The sequence below is a fragment of the Parasteatoda tepidariorum genome, chromosome 2 (assembly GCF_982258835.1).
Source record: "Parasteatoda tepidariorum strain Cologne lab strain chromosome 2, Ptep-v5.0, whole genome shotgun sequence".
Lineage (NCBI taxonomy): Eukaryota > Metazoa > Arthropoda > Arachnida > Araneae > Theridiidae > Parasteatoda > Parasteatoda tepidariorum.
The window spans coordinates 776,867-787,756 of NC_141756.1; the positions used below are offsets into that span (position 1 = coordinate 776,867).

General features: G+C 30.1%; 1 long non-coding RNA gene across 1 annotated transcript; it reads right to left on the bottom strand.

The window, feature by feature from the left end:
* Window positions 1-8,577: 8,577 nt before the first annotated feature.
* LOC147814370 (uncharacterized) lies at window positions 8,578-10,686 on the bottom strand. Its single transcript, XR_015430610.1, has 3 exons — window positions 10,450-10,686; window positions 9,652-9,810; window positions 8,578-8,726 (listed from the first exon to the last, which is right to left on the bottom strand). It is a non-coding gene; the product is annotated as an uncharacterized LOC147814370 (long non-coding RNA).
* Window positions 10,687-10,890: the final 204 nt, after the last annotated feature.

Here is a 10,890-nt window from a genome sequence, read left to right on the forward strand (position 1 = left end):
TTAAATGAGTTTTTGACTTATATGAAAATCTTTTGCTATTCTAATTCTAAAAATCTTTTACTTTTGCTAATTTCATGAAAAACGTATTGGAAGAGTGGCAAAGTTCAGAGTAGCACTACCGCCGAGTTGTTAGAAGTTCCCAAATAACAGTTTAACGAGATTTTTTTTAAATGTTGTTCCTTGAAAATTATTTTATTTAGAGAAATTAATGCTTATTTCTTTGATTTTTTGTTTTATAATTTAAATAGATAACTGTTTCAAATATTTTAAATTAAAATATTAAAATTATTCAAATTCTTACGTCGCTTCTTTCTCTTTTTCTCATGCATATACAGAAAATACTTAAATTGCATGAACCAAGGATCCCTAAATAAATATGTTGGTTCCTATTAAGGAGTACTGAAAATCATTTTAGATGGAATTTCTTTATATTATATATATATATATATATATATATATATATATATATATATATATATATATATATATATATATATATATATATATATATATATATATATATATATATATATAAGTTCAAAATGAAGAATAAAACAAAGAAAAATTATAGACAAATGAAAAAAAGGGGGTGGGAAATAATAAGTAAAAAAAAAAAACAACAAACAATATTTTATTTAAAAAAAAAAAAAAAAAGTGAAATGTTAATTAAAAAACCGGAAAAAAGCCGGAAAAAAAAAGATATAATCTTTTCTTCAGCCCACACGATTATATCCGCAAAACAGAGTGCTTTCTGATATTGTATCAATAAAGCCAAAGCAAAATATATTAATACAATAGTGTGAGGAGCACTCAAAAAAAAAAATTTTTTTATAAAATAACTACATAAAAATAGATCATAAAAAGTAAATATAACATGTAAAAACAGATAATAAAATAAAATAAAAAGAAAAAATAAAATAAAAATAAAAAACATTAAAAAGGGATGAGACAATTGACATTGAGTGATATATACCCTGAGGAATTAATCTTACTTCGTAATCATGATGATAATATTAATTTCAATTTCTTGGATTTGGGTATTATGAAAGTTGAAAATATCTGCTTTGTTGATTTATACGATAAAAGAAATGATTTTAATTTTAATATTAATAAACTAGTTACTTGGAATTCTAATGTTTCTAGGAGCATCTATTTAAATACCACTTTTAATGAAATGAACAGAATTGAAAGAATATGTAGTAATATTTATTTATCCAAAATACAAATCGATAAACTCTTTCAAAATCTGATAAAAAACAATGGATACCCAACTAATGTAATAAAATTTTATATAAAATCATTGAATTAATCGTATATTTTGGTGGATATATTTTCTAAACATTTTTTTTTGTTAATTTTTATGATTTTCCCATGTGCAAATCCATTTCAGGCCAAAATTCATTGCCAAAATTATTTACTAAATAATTTCTTTGTTAATTTATGTAATTTTTCCATGTGCAAATCCATTTCGGGCAAATCCGTGGCTATAATTATGTACTAAAATTTTTTCTTTGTTAATCTTTCCATGTGCAAATCCATTTCGGGCAAATCCGTGGTTAGAATTATTTACTAAAAATTCCTTTGCTAAATAATTTCCCTTGTTAATCTATACAGTTTTTCCATGTGCAAATCCATTTCGGGCAAATCCGTGGATAAATTGTTTGCTAAAAATTTCTTTATTAATTTATACAATTCCATGTGCAAATCCATTTCGGGCAAATCCGTGGTTAAAATTATCTGCTAAAATTTTTTCTTTGTTAATTTTTCCATGTGCAAATCCATTTCGGGCAAATCCGTGTTAAAAATTATCTATTAAAATTTTTTCTTTGATAATTTAAATAATTTTTCTATGTACTAATCCATATCGTGCAAATCCGCGGCTAAAATTATTTGCAAAGCAGGCAATTTATGTTTCTCTTTTCTATTTTGTATTTTTTCTTAAATAAACATCTATCTTCTAAAACTATTTATGATCAATTTTTAAAATTATCCAGTATAATATTACCTTGTGCACATCCATTTCGGGCCCATCCTTGGTAACTAACAAATCAAAACTCAGAATAACAAATCACTTCAGCAGTGCAGTAAGAACGACACTTTAGAACCCTTTTGTTACACTCAATTTGCGCTTTTGTTTTCATCTTTTGTTTTCATATTTTGTAATCTGGCAATCTTTCTGCGAAAACATTTTTAAATCATTCTTGAAAAATAACTGTCCATGTAAGTTGTTATGATTTTGCTACTCGCTTTATAGTCCCCCCTTTTTAATGTTTTTTATTTTTATTTTATTTTTTCTTTTTATTTTATTTTATTATCTGTTTTTACATGTTATATTTACTTTTTATGATCTATTTTTATGTAGTTATTTTATAAAAAAATTTTTTTTTTGAGTGCTCCTCACACTATTGTATTAATATATTTTGCTTTGGTTTTATTGATACAATATCAGAAAGCACTCTGTTTTGCGGATATAATCGTGTGGGCTGAAGAAAAGATTATATCTTTTTTTTTCCGGCTTTTTTCCGGTTTTTTAATTAACATTTCACTTTTTTTTTTTTTAAATAAAATATTGTTTGTTGTTTTTTTTTTTTTTTTTACTTATTATTTCCCACCCCCTTTTTTTCATTTTTCTATAATTTTTCTTTGTTTTATTCTTCATTTTGAACTTATCTAATGAGTGCTGTTTACTTGCAGCTTAAGCGCAATAAATGTTACTTATTGTTTTCTTAACTTTCTTAGTGTTTTCCTGTATTTATTTATTTATATATATATATATATATATATATATATATATATATATATATATATATATATATATATATATATATATATAACTAGCAGACCCGACCAACGTTGTTTTGCCATATGAATTATTTCTAGAGTATGAAAATATATCTTATTTATTGTAAGTGTGCGCGAATGTGGTATATGAGTGAGAGAGAGGCAAGGAGGGCTGAGAACGATGATGACGCAATGTGAAAATAACAACACACCAAATAATAGTTCTTTTAATTTATTGTAACTTTTTTTTTATAAATTATATATACAACGAATTCTGAAAATATTAGTCAACAATATTAATCTCTTAGTGCAATGGAGTGTACAATATATTTTGTCATTCCATCTTTAGCTAACACAAATAAACTGGATGATTTGCCCACTCGAGAGGATGCCACGTATAATTGTCCGTGTGAAAAACATGGTGTGCTCAAATCTAAGACACAAACATTGTTTGGCCTTGTCATTGCAAATGCTAAACTAATGGGGAACTGAATGCGTTTAAATTGAATTGGCACATCTGTGGGTATAATAGGGATTCTTGGAAGTAATATACTTTCACCCCGGAATTTGTCATTTAAAATAATAACTTTGATAACGTTGTTCATTAATTTTTTTAACAACTAATCGCGTGCCGTTGCACACCCGTGGTGGATTCAAATTACGAAGCAAAATAACCGGAGATCCAATTTTGAGTACTAAATTATGCGGTGGTATGCCTGGTAAATCCAATGAGTTTAAGAACTCTGGCAAATTTGCAACTTCAATGGGATCGCAAACTGCATCAACGGATTTAAATGTCACCAAGTTACCTGGCAATAACTGTTGCATCTTCAAATTCAATTCGTTGACGTCCACATTTTTTGCTGCTAAGATCACCCTTTCTGCCAGCCACTCATGATGAATGTATTGCGTGTGTACATCGCGAAATATTAGGTTAATGAGAGCATCTTGGGAATCAATGATTGTGCAGAAATCGTCCGGTAATTTTATGCATCCAGTCTCATCCTTAGTAACTTTTCCATCACCGATAACTAACAGTTGTTTTAGAATGTCTCAGCAGATGGATCTGGAAGCATTTGGACGCGCATATTTACCTTTAGTTGAACTTTTTCAACATTACGCCACAGTGGAGATGATTTCAAGCAAGCATTGATCTCATCAGCATACGTTGAACGCGGAATGACGCGATGTGTTTGTCTGAAATCACCTGAAAGGAGTAACAGAGTGCCGCCAAATAATTTGTCATTGTTTTTCACATCTTTCAATGTCCTGTTCAACGCATCAAGCGAATATTTGTATGCCATAGTGCATTTCTACAGTACATAGTGCATTTTTACATAATTTTACAGTGTTTCAACACTGTGGCCATAGATTATTACTTTTTTATGTTGCACACTGCATTTTGGTTGATTCGAATATTTAGTGGCAGCTTAATTTTACAGTGTTTCAACACTGTAAAATTGTACAATTTTTTAATTTTACAGTGTTTCAACACTGTGGCCATAGATTATTACTTTTTTATGTTGCACACTGCATTTTGGTTGATTCGAATATTTAGTGGCAGCTTAAATACTGAATGAGCTGTTCTGCCTCCATCCAATAAAGTTGTCGCAATGCCAGATGATGCAACGGCCAACGCGATGCCATTATTTGATTGTATTTCAGCGAGAATTAGCGAAATAATAAATGTTTTGCCAGTTCCCCCTGGTGCATCAAAAAATATCCTCCTTTTCCTGTCAAAACTGCGATCATAATGCGGTCATACATTTTCCTTTGTTCCTCATTCATTAGTGGAACATTGCAAGTAACAATCGCTGAAATTTCTATAGTATTGTATTGAAGTTCATGATTCATGTCAGTAGTTAATAAATCAGATGCACTTCGATTTGGCGAAGGCATATCGAAATGACTGAGTGGCAAGTTGGCAATAATAATGCAAAGATCCTCAATTGCAATCAGTGCTTCATTGTACATAGCATCGCTGAATGCTATAGTTAAATCGTTGCAACTTGTGCGATGTTGATACCGTATATCATCAGTCATCGAATCTTTGTGATTATCCCATAACGTTTCTATACGGACCGGGAAACATGTAGTTAATACTATAGAAAATAGTAGACGAATTTACTTTGCAGTACAGTTCAATGTTGCTTCAGCAAGCATACATTCCCACTGGTTGTCGTCTTCCAGCAAGCCGAGTGCAAGGCATGCATCTTTATACGTTGGATGCTGATGTCCATCGAATTTACGTATATCTTGAAATGACAATGAGCCGATGGCATCAACCAACAACAGTCGAAAATAAAAGCACTCAGTCTGCCTTGGAGTGACTGTAAATACTCTCCTCAAGGAGTTTGATTTGAATAAACCGGGACATGCATCAACCGGTGTGCCTTGCTTGCGGGGTGTCCATTTTTTCGTTTGAGCCCATGTGAAATGAGGGTACCATGGCTGCTTGAGCCATGTGCGGTACTTCTGAGTAGAGTAATGTCTGTGCAAAGGCGCCAAAAGCATCCGTACGATTACACAATTCGAAAAATTCGGTGAGTGTAGTTTTTGGTGAATTTATAGCTCGGTCAATCACAGTCTCGTTCATGAAATATACGCTCTGACCGTTTTCAAGATGGACGGCTTAATGACTAACGGTTGGATCCCGTTCATGAATTGGGAATCCAAAGATACGCCAAACAGCTTCATTGGAGCTGATGTACCGGCCAATTTGGTACAGCGTTATTCCGTCGTTGTTATTCACTGGAAGAGCAGTCATATTGGTATTTTCAACTCGAAATACTGCCATATCACTGCCTTTATTCACATACTTACAAATATATTTGATGCTCTTCTTTTAAGGGTGAGCATAAGTATTAGAGTTTAATATGACTTGTTGCAAGGCGCGTGAATATTATTTTTGATATGTTTCTATGTCTAGTTTGGATCCGAATACGATTAAATAAAGATATATTTAAAATATACGTTAAATTTGTTCAAAAAATGAAAAAAAATTAGTTATAAACCTATTCTCAGACCTACTGAATATACATATAAAATTTCATCAAAATCGATCAAGCAGTTTAGGAGGAGTTTAACCACTAAAACTGTGACAAGAGATTTATATATATATACTAGCTGACCCGGCAAACGTTGTTTTGCCACATGAATTATTTCTATAGTATGAAAATATAGCTTATTTATTGTAAGTGTGTGCGTATGTGGTATATGAGTGGAAGAGGCATGGAGCGCTGTGAACGATGACGGAATGTGAAAATAACAACACACCAAATAATATTTTTTTTTATTTATTGTAACTTTTTTTAATAAATTATATATACAACGAATTCTGAAAATATTAGTCAACAATATTAATCTCTTAGTGCAATGGAGCATACAATATTTTTTGTCATTCCATCTTTAGCTAACACAATTAAACTGGGTGGTTTGCCCTCTCGAGAGCATGCCACGTATAATTGTCTGTGTGAAAAACATGGTGTGCTCAAATCTAAGACGCAAACAGACATTGCTTGGCCTTGTCATTGCAAATGTCAGTCTTATATGGAAGTGAATGCGTTTAAATTGAATTGGCACATCTGTGGGTATCATAGGGATTCGTGGAAGTAATATACTTTCATCCCGGAATTTGTCATTTAAAATAATGACTTCGATGACGTTGTTCATTAATTTTTTAACGACTAATCGTGTGCCGTTGCACAGCCGTGGTGGGTTCAAATTACGAAGCAAAATAACTGGAGATCCAACTTTGAGTACTAAATTATGCGGTGATATGCCAGGTAAATTCAATGAGTTTAAAAGCTCTGTTGGAAAATTTGCAGCTTCAATGGGATCGCAAACTGCATCAACGGATTTATATGTCACCAAGTTACCTGGCAATAACTGTTGTATCTACAGATTCAATTCGTTGGTTCGTTCAATAAAGTTGCAGCAATGCCAGATGATGCAACGGCCAACGCGATGCCATTATTTGATCGTATTTCACCGAGAATTAGCGAAATAATTAATGTTTTGCCAGTTCCACCTGGTGCATCAGGAAAAAAAATCCACCTTGTCCTGCCGAAACTGCGAGCATAATGCGGTCATAAATGTTCCTTTGTTCCTCATTCATTAGTGGAACATTGCGAGCAACGATCGCTGCTATTTCTATCATATTGCATTGAAGTTCACGATTCATGTCAGTGTTTAATAAATCAGATGCACTTCGATTTGGCGAAGGCATACCGAAATGACTGAGTGGCAAGTTGGCAATAATAATGCAAAGATCCCCAATAGCAATCAGTGCTTCATTGTACATGGCATCGCTGAATGTTATCGTTAGATCGTTGCAACGTGTGCGATGTTGATACCGTATATCAGTCATCGAATCTTTGTGATTATCCCATAACGTTTCTATACGGGCCGGGAAACATGTAGTTAATACTATAGCGAATAGTAGACGAATTTGCTTTGCAGTACAGTTCAATGCTGTTTCAGCAAGCATACATGCCCATACAGCACATTGACTTCGTTATGACATCCTAAAGTTGTCATCTTTAGGATTCTGTGACTTCCAGAGGAAGTCCTATATTTACCGCTAAATGTCCTACGGATGTCATCTGCGTGTTAGAATGTCCCACCTGCAGATATCTTAATGATGTCATAACTAGGACAGTTTCAGGATACCTTTAGAACGCTTTAGGATGGCATTAGGACATAATAAGACCTGTTTAGTAAGGATTTAGATAACTTGTGGGATGCATGTTGGAAATGGTATGATAGTAATAGGAGGGTGTCTTATTTTGGAAATAAATTTCATCTTCGAAATTTTTATTAATTTTAGCAACTTATATAAGGTTTTTCTTTTAAATTTACTGAATTAGAGGTCAGAAAAATGTTTTCTAAATGAAAAAAAAGGTGATAGTTTTTAATTTGTATACCATTCTTATTTTTCCAGAAAAATGGGCTATTCCTCTACTATTTTTTTAGGAAAATTAGTAAAGGAAAAGGGAGTAAAACAGCTAATAAACAAACGTATCTAAAGAAAAGAATAATGTATCATTTTAATACAAAAATATGCAAGATAATTGGATTTCACTTTTCTATTGTTTGGAATAAAAACTTGGCCATTATTAAAAAGTCTAATTGAATGTACCCTTTGAACACCAAGGAAGGCTACCATTCTCCTAATTAGCGTTAGTTTTCTGTAAAGAATATTTCTTATTAAATTAAATTATGAAACTTGTTGAATCTTTTATGTACATTGTAATTTACGATTGCTTCATTATTGCTCATATTGTTTAATGTAGTAGATTCATTAAATATCTTATAATAAAATAATGAATAATTTTCTTTTTAATGCTGCTCTAATACTGAGAACTTCGCATTAATATTTAAATTTCTCGTATTATCAATTGAAACTAGTTAATTGGCAAAATAATTCTCATTACATTCTTCTGCAAAATTTACTAAAAAATATTTTATATTATAAATAGTTTAAATGAAGTTGTGACTATTTTATCAAAAACTCAAAATAGATGTTTATAGATCACATACTTTATTGTTTAGTTATTGTGTCAATGATGCAATTTAAAAAACAAATAAAATTAGAAAATTATTTGTTTTTATATACAAACTAAAACAGCTGTTGCCATGTTTTGCTGAAGAATTGTTAGCTGAAGGCATACTTAAATCAGTATCTTGAAGATATCAAAAATGATAACATGTTTCAAGGATTTATCTATTTTTTGCAACATAAATTTAGTGTATGCAAATAAATATGAGAAAAGAAAAAAATAAACAATATTAGAATCACATAAGAAAAACTTTTATTTGCACAATTATTTCTTTAATTTTTTTACAGAATAAACTCTTCTTTCTTTAGCATGGTACAACCAGCCTCTAATAATGCTTCCAACTTCATTTACTTAAGTGTTTGTGAAAATACCTGCAAACAGCCTCTAAAACATAACAAAAGAAAATATAAACAAACCAGTAGGTATTTTTATGAATAAACATAAAATTATTTCAGAACCTATTTAAAAGGTATCTCAAACTAAATTAGTAGAAGCCCAGATTTCAATTACTCTCAGGGAAAATATTATGGGGTGACCTTGTTAAGCTGCTTTTTCAATTGCCCATCATACGTAACTTAATACTAGTTCATAAAAAATAAAATGATTTGATACATTTTTGATTCATTGTTATAAGAAGAATCTAGTTACAACAACTGTAATAATGCTAAAGCTGTTAGTACAAACACATGTAACTATGATAAGAATATATTAAAGTGCAAGTCAAAAGAAGTGTTGGATAACTTAAGTATCATATGATTACCATTCTACTGTGACTGGAAAAGGAGATGGTGATACTAATAACAATATTATTTCAAACAATTACACACTCATAAATTATTCTAATGTTAGAAATTTATAAACTCATTGAAAATTTATGGAATACTAAAATTATAGTACATTAAAAAGTTTAAAAAAAAGCTGGTTATAGATGCTTAATAAAGCTGGCTATAGATGTTTATTTGACAACTAAATTTAATAATAATAATACCATTTTAATGGGTATAAATACTTTTAAAAATAAGATTTATTTTCTAGAAAGGCAACTTTAGCAACACAAATTTTAACTATATACTATCAAACTACAAATGGAATAATATATATATATATATATATATATATATATATATATATATATATATATATATATATATATATATATATATATATATATATATATATATATATATATATATATATATATATATATATATATATATATATATATATATATATATATATATATATATATATATATATATATATATATATATATATATATATATATATATAAACAGAGATTAAATATTACCAATAATTGCGCCTGACACTCTATAACCAAAATATCTTTTTTTTCATTATCGCCCATCCAGCTTTAGAGTTCAACAACATCATCAGGCATGATGTGACGAATAGCTCGTCTTGTATGTTCTTTAAAATCAGTTCCATCAAGACTTTGCAATCTAGCAGACTATGAGAAAGAAAAAAAATTATACAAATAACAATATTTTAAAAAAGCGAATTGACATGTAAATGACACAATCATTAAAAATTTATTGAAAATATAGCCAAGCAGAATAAGCAGAAGCAAGTATTGAGTTGGAGATTGTTATTGTTTACATTAATATTGAGAACACCATTCATAGACAATTTATAGAAAAAATTATGTAGAAATGGTAAAATAACAATATACTAAATAATGAAGATGAATAGCAACATTGAGATAATTTAAATGTCATTTCATCTGTAATTAGAAGAAATGATTAATTTAGGGTTACCAAAAAAAAACATGCCAAATAACAAATTGAATTTAAAGGAAGAAAACAAAAATAATAGAAAGAATGAGTTATCAGAACAAATAAAAATTTACCTCACGAAGTAATAAAAATAAAGCTTTCTCAATAATTATGAAAAAATTAAATAAACTCCGCATTTAAATTTTTAGTAATGTATGTAAACATTGCAAACATGCATGTAAACATTGCAATTGAGATATTAAAGATAATGACGGGGTTCAAGTACACTTATAAATCAATTATATAAATAGATTATGAAAAAAAGAAAGATAAACAAAAAAGAAACTAATAAAGATATTTGAGCTTATAAATACCTTATTATTTAGATTTCACTAGCAGAATTGCTCTTGTCGCTGGATAAAAGAAATAACATTAACGGTAAAATTGAAGTTAACACGCATGCGCTGAACGATGATCCTACAAGACTCCTAAAACACTCCTTTGAAAGGCCTGTCATATTGCTGTCTATTTGGGACATCCAACGAAATTCTTTCTTCTGACACTCTACGGATATGACTGTTCCTGGAGTGTTCGGAATGTTTTGGGATGTCTTTAGGACGAAATTTGCTGTATGGGTGCTGTTTCATTATTCCCACTGGTTGTCGTCTTCCAGCAAGATGAGTGCAAGGCATGCATCTTTATACGTTGGATGCTGATGTCCATCGACTTTACGTATATCTTGAAATGACAATGAGCCGGTGTAATTAACCAACAACAGTCGAAAATAAAAGCACTCAGTCTGCCTTGGATTGACT